The following is a 21,704-nucleotide window of genomic DNA, read 5'->3' on the forward strand; positions in this document are numbered from 1 at the left end:
TCCAACCCATAGTGGGAAATTTAGACACATAACAAATAGAATCCATAACATATGCGGACAGATAAAAAGGAGGATAGATCCTTTGAGACAAGGATCTTTTAGACCAGTAATTGATAATAACCATGTATAGATTATCAGAAAAGATCTTGGCCCAATCCATAATATCGGCATTTGTGGCAGCATCTATTAATGGTAGCCATTCAGACGAAAACTTATTGATATCTGGCATCCCAAATAATCTACAAAGCATGGCCGCAGCAAAACAATACAGAGAGGTGAGGGAACCAGTGCTGTACATATCGTTTTTGTCTTTTTTGAGCGGCTCCTCTTTTCTGGACCAATCTTTGGTGGTCTCTGCTAGGTTTGGGTTCTCTGCCACAAATTTCTTAACGAATTGTGCATTGTAAGTCGCCTGCGGTTCAGGAAGATGATACATAAGCTTTAAATCTTGTGCAACGAATGATCCGATGAGCCCATGTCCTTGAATCTTGAATTGTCTGTTGTTTATCTCTGCATTGTCAAGTATCCACTTGATCATATCTGTATATGGTAGAATTTTGGGCCTTGCTGCTATCCGGTGAAGAAATGAACATGTTAGCTCCTCTAAGGACGCCTCGGAAGAGCGTTGTGAGCCCGCGACCACAGCAACCTTCATTATTCTGGGATTCTCTTCTTCAAGCAGTCTATACATGCTTTCCCATGTCGATATCCCTGCGTCTCTGTTACAGGCTGTGTCTGTATACAAAGGCGCCATCTCCTTTGTCTTTTCCTTCGCCTCAGAGCCTTGAGCTTTATTTTTATTTCCCATTTCTTCCTGCGTTTGGCTTCGAATCGTCTTTAGTTCTTCGTTCCTGCAGCTTACGAGTGAAATGGAAATGACTGATCAAGAAAGGTGATGGGAGAGTTTTAAATGCAACAGATATATCAAATATGCCACCTTACGTGAAGTAATTCTTTACAAAAGCACGCGTCTTCATTTCATTTAATAGCTGACAACTAATTCATTTACTATCATTAAAAGCGCATGATCTTGAGTCAAATTATGGTAAGTGGCTTTTCTTTGAATAGCGTGCCCGAAGGATTCGTGATGAAGTGATTTATGATTTGCTTATGTAACATCACAGATCGCGCCATTGCAAATCGCACAATCGCAGATCGCGCAAACATACGAATATAATATCGCAGCGATCGCAACATCGCAGGTCGTAGAAGTTTAATGTTTGCCGAATCTTGTCAGCTCATTTCTGTGATATGCAATCTTGCGATCGGTGTTATCGCAGATCGGTAAATCTTGAAGTTTTTTCCTTATGAGTATTACTTTATTGCGATGCGATATTATGCTTAACACGAGAGTCTTGCGCATTCCGATATTATAGAGAAATGGAGGCATTTCTTATATTTTTTGCAACGCGGCTTTTAAAGATATTTCCCTTATCATAGACTTAGGTTAAAAAATATTCAAAAGACCTTTCTAAGCTTATGATGGTAACCTTATTTTGAAGAAAGGAAACTCTTGCTTTTTTTCTAAAATTTAACTAAGGGTCCCCATTCATTTAGTATTTTGGACAACACTTAAATGAACAAGGGGGGGTGTTGCTGGCCACAACAATTGGCGATTCACTTGGGAGAACCAGTTATCTCTGATCTTCTATTGACGTTTTTCAAACTTCCAAAACAAAAAAAATTCTCAGAAAACTTAAACTTTATTATAAAAAGATAAAGCATATTATACTTCAAACTGTCAATGATATTTTGTTTCAACCTCTTTCTATTTTAATTACTTGTATCCTCAGCTTGTCCTTGCATTTACATCAGCCATTACTTGGTCTTGTAAAAAAAAAAAAAAAAAAGTTTTCCCTGTGTAGCAGCCTTTTGAATATGCTCCTTTGTCGCAGGTAGAGCCTCTGCTACCAGCAGGCGTCCATAGCCTCGACAGGGTTACCTATTACCCAGTAATGATCCTTTATCCTGCTTAAGGTGATCTACAACTCTTAAAGAAAGAACCCAGAATGATACTTTTTCCTCTTTTTTTTTTTTTTTTTATTATTATTCTTAAAGAACAATGTCTTGGTTTGGTAGCCAAATTATGACACAGTCATTCACTTGATTTACACTTTTGCTGAACAAGCTGGCTCGCGATGAGACCCCTTGTCTTGTGATTTCAATAATCTTAAGTCGTTGCCCTGTTTTGGTGGACAGTAATGGCAAAGTCAGCAAGTTATAATATCTGTGATCATGATAAGCTGGCTCGTGATGAGACCTCTTATTCTTCAAGATATAGTGTATCCTTGGGTCTTTCTCTAAATGCTGCGATTTTCTTTAGCAGGGAGGAAGTCAATTTTTTTCCTTAAGAAAGTTCTGGACGACAATAATAGAGCTTTTTGGAAATGGTTGTTTCTACAGGGAATCCTTATTTTGTTATTGATGCCTTTCATTGTACTGACATAAAACAATTTCTTCACTAAGATTGCTTTCTTCAAATTTCTTGGAGTTGAAACTAGTATCATATCTGGGTTAAAGTTCTATTGATAATAAAGATCAAGTTTCCAAAAGATTTGATATTTATAGAAGCAGAAGTTCAAAATCTTGATAGAGAAAAGGTGTCTTTAGTAAATGTCAAATGCTGTTAACCATAGCAAATTTTATTATGGAGAAAATTATTTAACGAAATGAGAGGTAGACATTCCCTAGGATTATGTACAGAATAGGGATAATCTCTTCTCTTATTTTGCCTACCAACTATTAAAAGTAAACCTAATAACCTAGCTAAATTACTCCTACTCCTATTCTAACTATATACAGAAAATTAACTAGGCGAAATGATATTTCCAGTGGAACCATCTTTTCATTTTTATTCCTACACGTATGTAACTTTCAAACATCAGTGTTAAGAACAAAACTTTTCTTGGACTGTTAATGTTGGATGTGGAATAAGAATGTGTAACTTCAGTTGGAATTCTGTCTGAAATTTCTTTCTCATGAAAACTTCTTTCCAACTCGATACCTACTGGATCATAAAAATCAGGATGAATTTCTGTTATGGATTGATGATCTCGTAATAGGAAAGATGACAAGCCAGGTTGCGAATATGATTTTTCAGTTTTAATAGCCTGTAACCTACTGTGCGTTAAGGTCAAGCTTTTAGCAATTTATTGTAAAAAGAAAGTTTCCGTATATAAATCACTAAATAAATCAATGAAGAATAGATGAAAATTTCTGGAAAGAGATTTATCAATTGACGCGAATTGCCGACAAGTTTCGAAAGGTACTCTCCTTCGTTGATGGTGTTTTGGATGCCCAAGAAGTTTTTTAAGGAAGTCTGATATTGATTGATCTTGGAATTGAAAAAGTTCTATACTTCCTTGACACAGTTTAGCTTTCCAAAATGGTAGCACATCTTTCGAATGTTCTTTGATAAGGTGCTCAACATACCATAGTAATCTATCAAAAGTCTGAAAATTTAAAACACAATCCGATTTTGTACAAAATGAGTGCAAGTGAGAAAGAAAGAAATGATTATCTGTACAAATAATGTTACAGCACAACTGGGATTGACTTGGAATATCTTGTTTTTCACAAGAACTGGCTAGAATTATGGAATCCGAGCAATTTCGAATTTCGTCTTGTGAATCAGAAGACAAGTTATGATTGTGAACAGGCATGGGGGTTTCCTCATGATATGAATCATAGATCGGGGTATTGTCTTGGATAGTAAAATCATGCAAATGATCTTTTACTTTGAAATGAGGATTGACTGATATGATTCCTGAATCAGAATATCTCATTATCTGAGCTTTGTTGAATTACTTGGGGTAAATCAACAACATCATCGTTGTCAAAGTAGTTATCATAAATGATTTTACAGGTTTCCCTAGATTTCTCTTTTTCGTCATATATTTTCAGACAAAGAAGGTCAAGTGGTTCTTGTTTGAAAATGATCAAAGGATGTTCTATAGCTGTCTTTTTATCTTGAAAACCTAATGATGACTCATTTGAATAATCCTCTGTACTTTTTGAGATATCTTTAATATTGAGAGGGGAAAAATTATCATCACTAAAAACATCAGGATAAAGAGAAAAATGCGATTTTGGAACAATGCATTTGAAAATATCATCATGGAAAAATCTTTGTTCATCAGATTCATCATAGACATCGGGCTTTAGATCATACCTTTGTGTACTGATACTTTTTGAAAGAGAAATAGTTTGTTGTTCTAACCTTGGCATCTGCATTTGTTGATTTGCAACGATATTATCTGACCTTGTATCAAATTCATCTCCTGGTTCCAAGGCAGGCTTTCCTCCAGCATTCTCGCTTTTGTCTTCTTGCATTAGAGCATGCATGTCTCCTAGGCTTTGGGAACTTTCTTCATCATAGCTGATTTGTATATTCAAATTGGAATTCTCATTCACATTAGAAGAAAATGAGACAAAGCTTGGACTAATTTCTGCTTGATCAAACATAGGAGGCAGAGAATGCTCATCATAATCTGAAGATTCTTCATCCATGAGTTCACTTTCAAGATCATACTTTAGACAATTAAGATGAAATCTCATATTAAAATCCCTAACAGATTCATCTTGTTTCCGTAGATAGTCAATTTCATCATATACTTGGTCATAGTCATAACAATCAAATTCACAAATGAAAATCTTGACGAATTGGTCCCAGCTGTGAATTGAGGCAACTGGGAGGGTTCTGCACCATTTTCTAGCTTTCGCCGTGAATGTAAGAGTAAAAATTCTGCATAAAACGCCTTCATCAATTCTTTGAACATCCGAACTTGAAACTCTTTGAATAAATTGAAGAGCATGATTAAAAGCAGAAGAACTATTCTTACCATTGAATTTTACGTGAGACAAGAGTCTTACCACTTCAGGTGGAGTGTTGGAAGAGGTAGGAACATGGATGCAACTCCAAATGGGAAGTTTGTGAGCAGCCATCCTGATTCAAATGTTACAATTGAAAATCATTCCAACAGACACTATGTTCAGGCCCTCCTTCTAGCGCTAAATATGTTGAAGCCCCGAAAATCGGGTCGACAACAAGGGGGATACCCACCCGGTCCGAACCTTGGTTGGCAGCTCCTTATCCGTTTGGTATAGCGGGTCCGACTGGTGATAATGGGACCAGTTTCCCAATCTAAGGGTGTATGTGTGTGTGTGCAGAGTTGGATGTTGCTGATCTAAGAATACTTAAAGCTAATTTAATTCAAACTTTTAAACTAACTCTATGCTATTGTAATCTAATGAGAAACAACACATCTAAGCTATGCTAACCCGGGGTGTATTTCTTCTATTATGCGATCTGAAGAGATTTCAAACAATAACTGGTAATAAAGATCATTCAGCTATCATAAGAATAGAAATCAATTAAGATAAACCACTTTGCATAAAAATTTAGGCAAAACAGTTGTGAACAGCATATCGCATAATAAGTTATTCATATATCAAACATAAATAAATGGCTCCACCGTACAGAAGTGCCAAATGGTAACTCATACATTCATGCAGTAACATATAAACAACTGAAAACTGTATATCACTTTAAGAATATAAGCAGAAATAGCCAAGAGATAAAAGTACCATTTATGACTAATCCTACTCATAAGCTTCAAGCGAAAACGACTTATCTCTACTTGTTCTAACATCTACTAAGAGTACAAAAGTGCAACATCAGTAACAGACATCAAATGCAAACATTAATAAATCTCGATCCATCCATTCATCAAAACCTCCTCTGAGGGTGCAGAAGTGCATGTTCCGAGGACAAGTTTTTGACAAATTTCTGGACCCTTCTCTAAATGCATGAGAAGGGTTAAAATACTACTTCCTAATTCTAATAATATTGTATTTACAAAATTTAGGATGCGGTTTTCAAATGACCATCCTTTTTCTAATCTAATTTTAAAGAAAAAACAACATTCTAAAATAAGGTTACTTTTGAATTTGGTCTTTAAAGCTGCAAGTGTTCATCATGGGCTTGAGGAGAGTCGGCTGGCTAACTTCTGCGCTAAGCTGGGCTGCGAAAACAGAATCTATGAGAGCTGGCACTACTTTTTTAGCCGCGTTTATGATGCATTTCACAGTCATCCATTGACTATGCGGCTTGACCAAGTATGCCCAGTAACACTCCCAAGTTAACCTGTTTAATGCTTGGATCGCTTTTCCCTTTTCCTGCGCCTTCTGCTTCCATTCTGCTTCCAGTCGTAGTTTATTTGGTAGGTACCCTGGGGTGGTCTCTTTGATTAAATTGGACCTGTGTAAATTCTCATTTACACAGTCGATAAGAATGCTTGCTTGTGTGGCCGCTGTCTCCGCTGCTTGTTCTGCCTGCCTGATTTAATCGTCCCATTTATTAAAGAGGAATTCTTTATGATTCTCATTTATTCTGGGTGCACTTGCTGTTTTCCCTTCATCTTCATCCTGCCAAGCTAAGTATTTCGTCACTCGTCTGTCACTCTGATCATAGTCACTCCACAAGTCTACCACTTGATTGGTGATTTTATCGCTCAGCTCGCAATAGTGACTCCACTGTGATATCTTACGTCCCAACTCTTCCTGTTGCTGCAATAGTTGCTCATTTAAGCCAATAGATTCTGAAATAAATTCCGCAAGCTTAGGCTCATCTTTATGCATTTCTTGTAAAATTTGCAATTGTTTTCCTTTCTCGTCTAGACTTCTTGTATAGCCTATCTGCATCTGTTGAAAGTCTTCCTGCAACTTCTCGAGCTATTTGGAAGCTTCAATATTAGCATTGGCTTGTTGCAATTGTCGTTGTAGTAGCTGTATTTGATCTTCTTGTTCTTTCAACAGTTGTTGAACTTCCGATGCTTTGTCAATAGTTGCAGAAGCATATGCTCCTGCGATCTGAGACAACCTAGTGAGATTTTTAGTTGGGTTATTGTTGGGGTCTTTCCATAAGACGTCCAAATGTTCAGCATCTTGTGACAGTGTATTTTCTAGTTTTCTTTTCTTCCTCTGTCTCCTTACAACTGCTTTATGTTGGGGACTATAGAATACATCCAGTGGGGGAATTTCTTCTACATTAAGTAGAAGCTCAGAAGGTGGAGCGATAGGAATGTGCTCCGTTTCTGTGACACTGCTGACTATGGTCGAAACCACTTCTTGCGCTACCTGTGTATTGTTCACAGGTGTTCTTGGGGCTTTCCCTTCAAGATTGATCAGCTCATTGAAGGTTTCCCATTCTTTGTCCAGTTCTGTTGTGACGGGTGGCGCTTCAATGACAGGAGGGGGGACATCTCTTGGCGGGGAGGCGATAACCTGTTGTTGCGACATTGCACTTGACTGAGCTGTATCTTTAGCTGTTTCTTTGTTTTTTTCTTGGTCTCTTCCAGACCCTTTAGAATGTTCAGGCACTCCTTGCACAGTGTTAGATTTAGATCTGGAAGTGCTAGAGTTTCCACTGAGGCTAACGCTTGGAGTTGGTTCTCTGGCAGGCAGTCGCAGCTTCTCTAGAGGAACACTAGCCAGCCTTCTTTCCCTGTATAACATGAATCTTTGGAGGTCATCTGGAGACAACTTCGACCGAGCTTCCCACAAAATTTCTTGGAGTGAGCTTCTACTCTGAAACAAATCATCAAACAAATCTTTCTTTCCAACAAATGCTTTTATTTTGACGTTCGTTGTGAAATCTTGGGCAACATCATTTGGGTCAAATGGCCTTGCTGGGAATTTAAATAATTGTAGACACGTCACATTCTCCACTTCGGTGAAAGCGTTTCCTACATCGAACAATGAAAATTCCCCACAAGCTACAGGAAACTGAGGCCATATGGCCTTCTTTTTGTCTTTTAGGTCTTTGGTCAGGCCGCCTTCTGAACAGGTTTGATATGCAATTTCCCGAGCCAAAATTTTATCAAGGATATACAGAGGCAGGACATGAGGAGGTATAGTGCTTCCAAACACTCTAATATAGGTGAACCATTCTTCCCCAAACCATCTTGCGATGGGGATGATATCTATCTGTGCCTTGGGTGAGCACCTCGGGGGGTCTTCATCATACATCATTCTATACAAGGGTGAGATAAGCCCGTGACAAATCTGGTAGAAGTGTGGGACGAACTGGGAATCCCATAACATGTTATGATAAACATGGATAGGTAATGGGTCCTGGGTAGTCCATTTCCAACCCATAGTGGGAAATTTAGACACATAACAAATAGAATCCATAACATATGCGGACAGATAAAAAGGAGGATAGATCCTTTGAGACAAGGATCTTTTAGACCGGTAATTGATAATAGCCATGTATAGATTATCAGAAAAGATCTTGGCCCAATCCATAATATCGGCATTTGTGGCAGCATCTATTAATGGTAGCCATTCAGACGAAAACTTATTGATATCCGGCATCCCAAATAATCTACAAAGCATGGCCGCAGCAAAACAATACGGAGAGGTGAGGGAACCAGTGTTGTACATACCGTTTTTGTCTTTTTTGAGCGGCTCCTCTTTTCTGGACCAATCTTTGGTGGTCTCTGCTAGGTTAGGGTTCTCTGCCACAAATTTCTTAACGAATTGTGTATTGTAAGTCGCCTGCGGTTCAGGAAGATGATACATAAGCTTTAAATCTTGTGCAGCGAATGATCTGATGAGCCCATGTCCTTGAATCTTGAATTGTCTGTTGTTGATCTCTGCATTGTCAAGTATCCACTTGATCATATCCGTATATGGTAGAATTTTGGGCCTTGCTACTATCCGATGAAGAAATGAACATGCTATCTCCTCTAAGGACGCCTTGGAAGAGCGTTGTGAGCCCGCGACCGCAACAACCTTCATTATTCTGGGATTCTCTTCTTCAAGCAGTTTGTACATGCTTTCCCATGTCGATATCCCTGCGTCTCTGTTACAGGCTGTGTCTGTATACAAAGGCGCCATCTCCTTCGTCTTTTCCTTCACCTCAGAGCCTTGAGCTTTATTTTTCTTTCCCATTTCTTCCTGCGTTTGGCTTTGAATCGTCTTTAGTTCTTCGTTCCTACAGCTTACGAGTGAAATGGAAATGACTGATCAAGAAAGGTGATGGGAGAGTTTTAAATGCAACAGATATATCAAATATGCCACCTTACGTGAAGTAATTCTTTACAAAAGCACGCGTCTTCATTTCATTTAATAGCTGACAACTAATTCATTTACTATCATTAAAAGCGCATGATCTTGAGTCAGATTATGGTAAGTGGCTTTTCTTTGAATAGCATGCCCGAAGGATTCGTGATGAAGTGAATTATGATTTGCTTATGTAACATCGCAGATTGCGCCATCGCAAATCGCACCATCGCAGATCGCGCAAACATACGAATATAATATCGCAGCGATCGCAACATCGTAGGTCGCAGAAGTTTAATGTCTGCCGAATCTTGTCAGCTCATTTCTGCGATATGCGATCTTGCGATCGGTGTTATCGCAGATCGGTAAATCTTGAAGTTTTTTCCTTATGAATATTACTTTATTGCGATGCGATATTATGCTTAACACGAGAGTCTTACGCATACCGATATTATAGAGAAATGGAGGCATTTCCTATCTTTTTTGCAACGCGGCTTTTAAAGATATTTCCCTTATCATAGACTTAGGTTAAAAAATATTCAAAAGACCTTTCTAAGCTTACGATGGTAACCTTATTTTGAAGAAAGGAAACTCTTGTTTTTTTTTCTTAAATTTAACTAAGGGTCCCCATTCATTTAGTATTTTGGACAACACTTAAATAAACAAGGGGGGGGTGTTGCTGGCCACAACACATACATACATACATATACACATAAATGTTAGCGTTAATAATCATGATCCATGATGACCCTATGAAACATGACATACATACACACCTACATGTATACATATATAAACATCATCATAATCATGATTATAACACAATTAATAGATATCATGGTAAATATTTAAGAGAACTTCCTTTATTCATGCAACACATGTGAAACATTAAGAATAGTCATTCGCAACATAGCCAAGGCATTTGATGCCTCAGATCCATTTACTTTACCTTTTGGGTTACCTTTCTTATGACTTTACTACCACCGTCCATTTACCACAATCAACCCAGCCCATCCAACCGAATATCATAGTATTACCTTCCTATGTGCTTACTTATGCACCGAGCTTCATCCGTGTCTTACATTACCTGTTGATTACCACACATCTCTCCTCGAGCTCCATTGACTTTACTCTTTCCTAAACAATTCCCAACACTCAAAACAATAAAATTCAAGAATGAAAACAACAAGAAGAAGACCATGAAAACCAAAACAATATGACATCACAACAAAGTGACATAGTTATGCACCAGACACAATCAAAATCGAAAATAAAGCACAACAATCACAAAAGACTAAAATAAAAAGACTAACAATAGAGACCATCACTCAATCCCCGTGATTCTCAAGGAAATCTCGACTTGAGCCTTCTTCAAGATTTCATGCAACGTCTCTTGCCATGTAGCCCCCTGCATCATGTTGTCATTAACACATAACTTCTAGTGCATAATTAAACATAGAAATACACTGGTTACCTCACCTTGTTGTGTCAAGGATGTTGCTAGCAAATGAACACATCCATGCCATCTCTCAAGGGACTCCAATCCTTTGACAAATCCACCTGTAACTAGAGACTAGCTAATATACCTGTCAAGTACCTATTCATCAACATAACATTTATCCACATAATGTCAGAAGACATCAATGTTAAGAAGAATCATTGTATGCAAAGCACTCATTTGTTTGAAATTATGGTTTCCAAACATAGCTAAAGGAATTATTGTCCAATTCCTTTATTTTACCCTTTTTACTTTGTTGCAATCGAGGCTTACTATGTGTTGTCACATCACCCAACTGTTAGTTATATAAACACATCAACTATTACCTTTCCATACTAATTCCAAGCATGTTTCCAGTAACTATTCACACATGTCAACCACATGTTCGAAATATCAAGACAAACATATCTATCAATTTGAAATAAAGTTTTACAAACAATCATCTTATAACCCATATTCAACTCATAGTCATTAGACATAATGCTACAAATGTCAACTACATTCAAGTACATATCAACTATCTCAACACATATCTATTAGTACAATCCTCTTAAAACAAGATCATTGGAGCACATACTTGTATTAAGCAACTCATCAAGAATTCAACCAACTTGCAAACATACCATGTTAAATAAATCAACTAGATGATATGATAGACACCAAACACTCAACATCAAATAGACAACATAATCAAGAATGAAGCACCAAGTATACTACATAAGAAAACTCATACCTTGGTGTACCTCAGGGGAGGTTATCTTGTCTACACAATCAATCTAGTTAGAAATATATAACTTTACAACATGTCAACTCAAACATAAATAAGATCATGATATCCATAACACTAACTAACTAACATGTTCACATCATAAACTCATAAGCATTTATCATTCATGCATAACAACCACATGTGAAAATTCATCACAAATATGTCGGCTCATGCCTGAATATCGTAACCATAACCTCCGCATAGTCCAATATAATTTAGCATGATACATATAACATCAATATAGTAATGTTATAACCCTAATCATCAAGTTAACTAACATATAACAATAAGCAATTAACATATAACATGCTCATCAACAACATATGACCTAATCATCAAACTAACTATCATATAACAACAAGAAGTTAACCTATATCATACTCATAAACAACATATAACATGATCATCAAGCTATCTAACATAAAACAAAAATATAAATGAATACAACCACAAGTTACCATCATTCTTGATTATCTAACTCATGTGCATATGACTATGCTAATCAACTATCATCTATCGTCTATGTAACCATAACATAAAAAAACATGTTCATAGGCCTAATGTATATAAACCTAATGCATATAAAAAACCTTAACCTACATACCTGCATGCCCAACATACAAACCTGTATGATGACATGCTCTTGTCTCGAGGTCAAATGCTACACCTTCACTTTGATTATCTGCAGCTCTTGCTTTACCTCATTCAACACATTAGCATCATAACATACTGATGAACTAAATTTCATACCATGACTTCACAAGGCATTTTTTACCTGCTATTCATGCATAACTATAACCAAGACCATACATGCATAACGATTGCATATAGACATATAACACATGAGTACAAAAGCATATACACATCCTTCTAGATAGAGTCCAAACCATATCAACTTCAAAAACCATGTGTTAGAAAATTATATATTACAGAGCAATGGCACACATAAAATATTGCATAAATATAAGCACATAAAACACATAAAACATGAGAGACACAGATATACATGGTTCACCCAGTTTGGGCTACATCCACGAAGAACAGTCAGTCCCTTTTTCATTATATTATCTTGCAAACTGAAGAGATACAACCTACAGTAGATTCGTTGTAACTCCCTCTTCTCTCTCAATCTCCTCTCTCTTCATCAATCATAATATAGATCTACATAGACGCAATACAATTCCCTCATATATAGCGAGGGGTTGCCTTCGAGGGAAAAAAACCCTAAATTAAACATAACTTCTACTGTCATATCTTCGTCTAATGAACGGCCCAGATTGAATACGAAATTACAACATTTTACAAGGAAACTTTACATCTATTCTTAGCTTCGGGGGTGTTTCCCCCAAAACCCCCCACCAGGGCGGGGCTCCCAAAAGGTAGCAGCCATCCCCCCTAGACCCCCCTGCAGTGAATATTTTACGACTAGGGTCCAATGCGGCGATACCTTTGAATACAGAAGATAATCAGGCCCCACACCCAACACCATGACCTCATGCATGAAAAAAACCATTACTCCACTGTATGCATTGCCACATGTAATCATCAACATGCATAAACAATGCATAATCAACTACACATATGCATAAACACATGTAGTCGAGCATAAGCGATCAATTTTTGTAATCAACCTACAAGACTGATGCATGTAATCAAAATATTCAAGAATGTAACCTAAAAATCAAGGATGTAAGTAGGTGACATAAAATCAACATGCAAGCGACACATAGTCCATATGCAACTAGTCACATACTCATGACAAATGCATTCCACAAAATCAACATAAAATTCAACATAGAAACCTTACTACAAACATACTCAATCATCTAGCAAATGCAACAAGAGCATAGAATGCAAGTGTAAGAGACACACATGAAACTAACATGCATGCACGACCAACACACACTGCCCATCCAATCTGAGGGTTGAACCATGCTCTAGCACCACTCTATAACACCCTCCTCCCACATTCACCCAAGTAACCATGCCAACTGGCGTAAAAATGATATGAGAGACTACTATGATCAAATTTGACGTCCTATGTGATCTTAAGGAAGTGGAATTGATGGAAACATCACACACAACCATCCAACATCAGCAAGAGAACCCTCAGGAGACATGTGAGCCACTCAGATAGCATTTCCCTAAGTCCCACTATTGTTTTAGATCTCGTAAGACATAGTCGCTCTCATGCTATGGACAAGGGAGCGATCATCAACCTAAATTCACTCTCACGGCCTTTATTTCCATCGACCAGAGGCCAAAATTGCCAGTTTTGTGCAAGTGACCCTAGGATTTAAGCCCTTTTTCAGGCCCAGAGTGCATATCACTGCCTAGAATGGAGTGATACCTTAGAATCAGTAAAAATATAGGGAAACAATGATGCAAAATCAATGAGCTGAACAAGACCATAACCAGACTCCTACTAGCCATGACATAAATTTCGTCAAACATATCATCAACATGTAACCAATAGGTGTAAACAACAGAATTAAGTGTAGGGATATCATACTTATCTGATAATCGCTATGAACCATTGTTCCCTCATATTAATTGTTGCATTATCATCTATTAGATCATAGACACAGTATCCATTCGTATACATGTAAAAGCATGTTGATAACCATACATAATTGTTGTCATAAAATATAAATATAACTAGCATAATAGTAACAAAATTACCATAAACATATCAGCCATCAAGATCCACATATACATCAATACATTTACACATAAAAATTAAGGGAATGAATTTCTCATTAATGAATGCAATGAACCAACCAGAGATGGGACTACCATGTTCCATCCAACCATATATTGGTTGAGCCAAGTCTCTCTTTAGCCAATCACCCCCGTGCCATATTCCAAGCATGAATGTGGGACTCAAACCAAAAGAACCAACCAAGGCATACCAAGGCTAAACCACCTCACCCTCATCAACAGAAACCAGGCTTTATCGTAATCCATCCTGGATCACTAGGCCAACACAATGAACACATCATAACAGCCTTTATCGTGATCTTCACCCAATCACTAGGCCCAACAAGCATGGATGCAACCATATTTATCCACCTACACCGTGAAAAATTTTCCTATCTCCTAGTTACTCAAGATTTACTGCAATCCAAAGCCGGTTCACTGGGCCCTAAATCAAGACCCACTCTACAGGCTTTACCGCATACCCAAAACTCAGGATTACTAGGCCCAATGGAGGCAAACCACCTCTTGGATTTACCATATATTCTATCATTCACTGACAAGGATTCTTAGGCCCACTAAAGCAACAAAATCATGAATTTACCACAACCCATAGTCTTGCTCAGGGGTCATTAGTCCAGTGGCTTTACCGTGATCCATAGTCCAGTTCAGGGACAACTAGGCCATGTTGTCTATTATTCAAAGATCCACCCCACTTAGCTTCGAATCCATCTGGAAATCTAGCTCAACCAAAATATGAGAACCCCATCACACCATGGGTATTCAAAAATGGTAAGGCTAGGCTGGAAATATTGTTACACTTGGAAAAATCCATACCATGATATAAAAGAACCACATGCAATGCCATGAATTCCAAATCTAGCAAGGAAAATACACATGCAAGTTGATACCTGCAATGAATCTTGTTGTAGCTGCTTGATCCTACCTTTCACTACTTGATCTTTGCCTTCTCTTGCCTTCTTTGCCTCTCTTGCTCCAATGCCAAAGTGCTCCAAGAAAAAATCTAAGTGTCCTAGAGTGAGAGAAAGAGAGAGAGAGAGAGAATAATGAGAAAGATCCAAAACTGATTTGATCAAGAGCTTGCCCACTGATCCTCAGAAGCCTTTTTATGAATGAGGCCTCAATTCTCTTCGTTTTCCATTATTTTCCTTCATTTTCCTCCTCTCATGCAACATGCGACCTTTCACCTTTATTTTCTCCTAATTTCCATTATTTTCATAAATAAATGTGCCAAAAATGTCATTTTTCCTTTCCAAAGCCTTAGCCTTTGCCTTTGTCAATTTCCTTAGCCATAAAAAACCACATGAACACCCATTAGGATGTTCTTCTCACCATTCATCTTGGAATATGTGTTCCATGGTATTTATATATTTTCACATGAGTTTTTAACTGGGGTTGTTAGAAAGTCGATGAGTATGACGGATGCAGAATGGGATATTCTTGACAAAAAAGCATTAGGAACAATATGTTTGTGCCTAGCGGCATCAGTAGCCTTCAATATTTTGAAGGAAAAAACAACGGAAGGTCTAACGAGGGCCTTGGAGAAACTATATGCAAAACCCTCGGCCTCAATTAAATTTTTTCTGTGAAGCATCTATCTACTACAAAGATGTGAGAAGGTGGATTTGTTTTTGATCATTTAAATGAGTTTATTATGGTTAAGAGTTAGCTAAGTTTTGTAGGGGTAAATTTTAGTGATGAAGTTAGGGCTCTATTATTTCTGTGTTCATTTCCAGAAAGTTGGAATGGCCTAGTTATGGCTATTAGTAAATCTATCTCTAGATCTAGTACTTTAAAGTTTGATGATGTTGTTGATGCCATCCTTAGCGAGGAAATGCGACGAATAATCTTCGATGAGAGATTAGGTAATTCTTTGACTAGGTAGACTAGGGGAAGAAAAATGTAAAGAGGAAGGAGCCCATGAAATCATAGCAAGTTAATAAAATACATATCCAAATCTAGATCAGGGATAGTGTGTTGGAAATGTGGAAAGAAAGGACACCTGAAGAAATACTGCAAATCTAGTGTTATAGACATTTTTGTGCCTCGCAGCATGGAGCTTGAAATGTCAATAATTACAAGGATCCTCAGTCCCTAAGCATGTTGTTCTTACCCCTAGAAGAACAAGGTCAGCAAACCACAGCACTTCCCATCAGTTCTCCACCTGAAAACACTCAGAAACAGGCTATTTTTGGATCATGTCAGCTACTCCACTGAGCATCTGCGCTGGAATGCAACTGCTCCTCCTTGTACCTGCGCTGAAAGTCAAATCTAATGAAGGCTACCTGCGCTGGGCGAGATTGGCCAAGTGGCACAGTCATTCTGCAAGGTGTCAATTGCCTAGGAAGCTTCCAAACTGACACTTGGTTCAAGGGATTCGCCCTGTGATGAGTAAGAGGTACTTGATCTCCATGTGTAAGCAAGGATCTCCAAGTGGACTCAAGAACTGAAGTTTAACTAAAGTGGGAGAGGACACTAGTCAGCTTTATGCCAGCCTCAAGCTGACTCATCCTTTCTCCAAATCTCCTATATATAGAGCTCTTCTATGAGGTCTAGGGAGGCTGGAATTTTGTGCAAAGCAAGGAAGTGCTGTTGGTTTACAGTTAGAGCTATTGGGTGATTGCTTTTATAGAGGTGAAGAGGAGATTTCTTGCTGCTGGGGAGGTGCTGCTGGATTGGAGCCATTGATGGTTGTAACCTTCTCAGAACCCTTTTACTTCTATCAATAAAGCTTTGAATGTTCTCCTATATACTTGTATTGCATTGATGTATTGTATTTACTTGTATATCTGATTCACTCTAATCCATGCATCAGTTATGAGTACATGTTCTTTGTAGTTTCCATCTCTTGTTTGTGCAGGATCTGTGTGTAGCTGGACCGGCAAAAGGAGCAAGGAGCTGGGAACAAAAGACAAAGAGAGAAGACAGGATCGACAAAAGCGAAAGACACCGGTTGGTCAATCTTTTCTTCCTTCTCTGTACTTTCATAAAGGAAAATATCAAAGCTTTACTTTCAGTTGTTGCTAAGGACTGTCACCCTTAGAGTAGGGATAGGGTCATCCGAGTCGGATACTTTTCCCCACAACAAACTGGCGACTCCGCTGGGGAGCCTAGTATCTTGTTGGTGTTTGTAGTATCTTTGCTATTCATTTCCTGAACCAAAGAGTACCGAATCGAAAAGCTTTTGACTATATCAAAAGCGAAGTAGAGGGGCTGCTACTCTTGCTCATTTTTTAGCAGATTCATGATTTGAAGAGCTGATCTACAAAATACTCTTGTACTCTTTGTGATAGCTTTTCATCCTCTTGATCATCCCTTAGCTTGTACTTGACCTATAGCTTTTTATTTCAGCAAAAACAGTGCATTTTTGAGCTTTTTATGACCCTGAAATCCTTGTAAACGCAACTCTCGTGTCTCAGTGCAGGCTGTCCACAGGCAGTCTGCATTCCAGCGCAGGTGCTCCCTTCGGGAACTGCGCTGAGAGTAAATTTGACAGACCAGAGCCTGCGCTGATCCAGTTAGGCTATGTCTTCCTGAGGTTTCCCACTGTGTCTTAGCCCTGTTTTCACTGTTATTTTGCTGCTGATTGCTTGTCATTGTGCTTGCTGTAAACCAACTTTCCTTGACATTATTCCGCCTCAGTTGTGTGATGAAACTGTGATTGTTCTTTCAGTATTTCTTGCTTCAGTTACAGTTTCCCATTGTGAAAAGCGAACCAGTATAGCTGTGGCCTCTTAGATCCTGAACTGTAAAAGTGTCTTTGTGATCTTAAGAGCTAGTTTTATTACTGTTCATGGCTGTTTGAGTTTGTTTGTTTTTCATTTTATGGTTTGAATCTATACATTTCAGTGTCTAAACAAGTCGATCTTAAGGTGTCTTTTGATTTTGGACAAGCTTGTTTATTTTCGCTTGAAATTAGATTCGAAATTATACAACAGTTTCCTTTCTGTCTTACATCAACATTAAGGAAAAAGAAAAGAAATATCTGCATTGTGCATTTTGCATTTGACTGTGTGCTTGACGATTTAGGAAAATTTGCATTTTAGTGTGTGTTCTATGATCTGTGCGAAAAGTTGTGTCTTTCTTTTCCCTCAGTAGATTAAGGTTTTCAAAGTTGAAAGATTGAAAAGTTTTGCTTCTCATCTTAGATTTCATTTAGGAAGTTGTATATATACATCTCGTGGTGATCCTTAAAGGCAAACTGCTAAGCAAGATCAACATTAAAATAAATCCAATTTACATAACAACGCTTTGTAACATAACGCAAACATCTAGAAGTCTAGGTAGAGACGTGTTCCGGCGTCGTTAAACATAGTGACTGTCGATCTCTACGAAGGTGGGTGATTCCTCCTGAGAGTCGGTGGCACTAATACGGACTTGTGCTCCCGCGTACCGTCGCGTATATTGGGAGACCCCTATAGGCATTTATCCTTTATCCTTAGGAAGCCGTGTCGGCCGCCCTACTGATCGCGATGCAGTGAACATAGCATTCACGAAGATCGACCACCCGTACCGTAAAACGTATTCTGTGGTTTCGCGAAAGGTTTGGCACACCCTCTGCCTAGATCTCCAGAGCAGTTTCTTTTGGCCTTTTTCAAACTCTATAACTGAAAAAGTCCAACCGAGCATTTGTCACTTCGGGCTCGTTAAAACATCGAAGGCGACTAGAGTCATCTTTAGCTTTTTCTCGACTCTTAAAACATGAAAAAGCAAGTTTGTGTCTAAAAGCGTCGTTAATAAAATTTATTTTAAGCAGAACATAATCACCTGTTATTCCCACGTTGATCTTTCAGTTGAAAAGTATGGAGCCCACCAACCAAGGAAGCAACCTTGGCGGAAGTCCAAATCCATTCTCCTCTTGGGGAGATGTTGGTGCGCCCCATATGGCAACATTGTCACTTCCAGGATTGACAATTGGCCTACCTGTATGGCTCTTTTCAACTAATGTAGTCCAGATCGCCACTAATCCTGAGCAGTCGAATCAACAGTCAGAGCAGTCTAGAACTACCCACCAGCCTTCCACTTCTTACAATACTTCCTCTGATCCTTCCTCTTCGCAAGGTGGAGCTGGCAAAAGTCAGCCTCCCAAGGAGAAGAAGGAAAAGAAGAAGAGAGAAAAGAAGCAGAAGGGGCCTATGGCGGAGGCGACTGGGGGCAAGCAAAAGGCAGCTGACAAAAACCCACACACTGCACCGACCGGGCCTAAATCGCCATGTGTCATTTGCAAAGGGACCCACTTCCATCGTGATTGTCCTTGTATTCCCCGGATACTAAGGGACTGGTCCCCCAGGTTGCACAATCCGGTAGCATCAACCTCTGGTAGTCATGTTGATTGCAGTCCATCAACCAGCGAGAGTGAAGGACGAAAAGGGAGACCAAGATCACCCTGTATGTTGTGTGAAGGCGATCACGCCATTCACCGATGTCCATTCTTAGATGAGGCGAAGAGAGTTTTGGAAGATCGTCCGGTATCACCGTTACGACTTCCTCCTGGATACCAAAAACTCGTGCCTAATCCCTCGATAGTTGAAAATACAGCTGGCCCGCTCAAGTGGTCGGCTGAAGCGTCAGTCACTGAAAATGAACCTACTGAATCCAGACCGGACGAAAGTCCAAAGGTTGATACGGCAGTTGACCCGGTTCTACCTTCAGAAGTTTCATCTTCAAATGACACCGTCGCCGAAGAGTCATCTTCATGCGACACCCTCACTGAAGAGAATAAGGATGACACCATCCAGGTTCTTTTCATCAGCACCGACTCTGATGAGCGTCAGGGCAATGCGCCCATTCCTTTATCGCAGGAAGGAACATCATCAGGGTCATATCCGGCCGTATATTTGGTCCCACCACCAAACAACCTGGTTGTATCCTTTGATTGGAATCAGCTAGGCAGACCCCGGTTACCAGCCAGTGTACCATTCAGAATCATTGTCCAGATCTATAGAATGATCATGGCTGGTACTATCATTGATGAAGGGGCGTCTGTGAGTATCCTTTCCTCTGTTGCTTGGAAAGCACTGGGTTCCCCGGCGCTTTTACCTGAGTTAAGAAATCTCTCAGGTTTTGATAAAGGAACCAGTCGACCATTAGGAATCCTCCCCAATGTGCCTGTCACGTTGAAAGGGAAGACAGTTAATTTGAACGTGATGGTCGTCCAAGGACCCTTGGATTATAACCTACTCCTTGGACGTGACTATATTTATTGCATGGGAGCGATAGTCTCCTCACTCTTTAGAGTAATGTGTTTTCCACACGAAGGAAGGGTGGTCAAGCTCGTAGACCAACTTTCGTTTCCGGGATCTCGCATCGCAAATAGTCAAATACCATTCCTAAATGGTCTGTTCACTCAAGATTCGCCTCCACCCCCAGTCCTCCTTCCCGATGAGTGCGAGTGATTCGGAAAGAAAGACTGGAACCCAGGGGGCATGCACCCTGGTCTGCTTCGGGCAGAAGAAACCCTGGGTGTAAGGAAGAATTTCCGCAGAAGAATAGACTAGTCCGTACCCCGTCCGGCGGTGGAAGAGGGGTTGTTCTAGAATAATATTCTTTTGTCAAAGTTATGTGAGTGAGATAATCAGCTTCTCGCTCCCCTTGTCTAAATAATCAGGATACCGAGGAAGGGGACCATTTGCGGTAGCAAGTAGTAACCATCTTTGAAGACAAGCCTCACCCATTAAAACATATGTTTTGAAGGATAAGTAGGGGCAGCCTCCAAAGAAAGAGATTCTATTGCTGCAACAGGTGGTCGCCATCTTTAGTAACCTGATAATAGACATCGCCGAAGAAAGAGATTGATTTGCGGCAGCAAATAGAACCCTCTTCGGATAATAAGAAAGAGGCAAGCCTCCCTCAATAATACCAATGTTTTGTCTTTGAGTAGTGTTCTTCTCTTGTCACAAATAGCTGTTCGTTAAAAGTTGGGCCGACGGGAAGCCTGAGTACCGCATAAGACCCCCTAAAATAACGAGAAGACTAGTATCGTTAACATTAGATTGGCAAGATGACAAGTAACTGTGAACACCCAAAGAAAAGCAGAAGTAGGGGAGAGGAGGGGCAGCCTCGAAATTCTGTCCTACGCCTGGGGGCATGCAAACTTTTGGAATGTAAGCAAGGGACGACTATTTATTTTTTAAATTTTTAGGTCCTCCCTTTAAACCCGTAGGTCTAACCCTTTAAACTCGTAGGATTAGCCGTTTCCGACCTTACATGAAGAAAGCCTGTGGGGCAAAGGTAAAAACTTGCCAAAATTGGAGCATAGCTTCGTGAGATAAAGCTCCTTAAAAAATAGCTATCTCACAGGAGGCGTTCTTATTATGACTGGTATATCGAGCAGTTTTAGCACATAGTTCATGCTCGTTAAAAAATAAATGCAAGATCCGAGCAGTTTTAGCACATAGTTCATGCTCGTTAAAAAATAAACATAAGTTTATGAGCAGGCTTTCCTTCAGAGTTCAAGCTCATTCAGAAAAAACGAACCGGTAAATAACCTTTTGAGATCGTAAATTCATCAGCCATAAAAGCCTTGGTCGTGTTTGTGCACCGTCACCTCCACTGTTCATTTGGCCGATCATTCACCTCCATTTGTGTGTTTACCTCTTTTGAGAAACAGCTGCGAAGAGTGATTTCACCTAGCCATCCTTGTGACACTGCCGT

The sequence above is a fragment of the Pinus tabuliformis genome, chromosome Q (assembly GCF_031772625.1).
Source record: "Pinus tabuliformis cultivar Carrire ecotype Pingquan chromosome Q, CPIR1, whole genome shotgun sequence".
NCBI classification, from domain to species: domain Eukaryota; kingdom Viridiplantae; phylum Streptophyta; class Pinopsida; order Pinales; family Pinaceae; genus Pinus; species Pinus tabuliformis.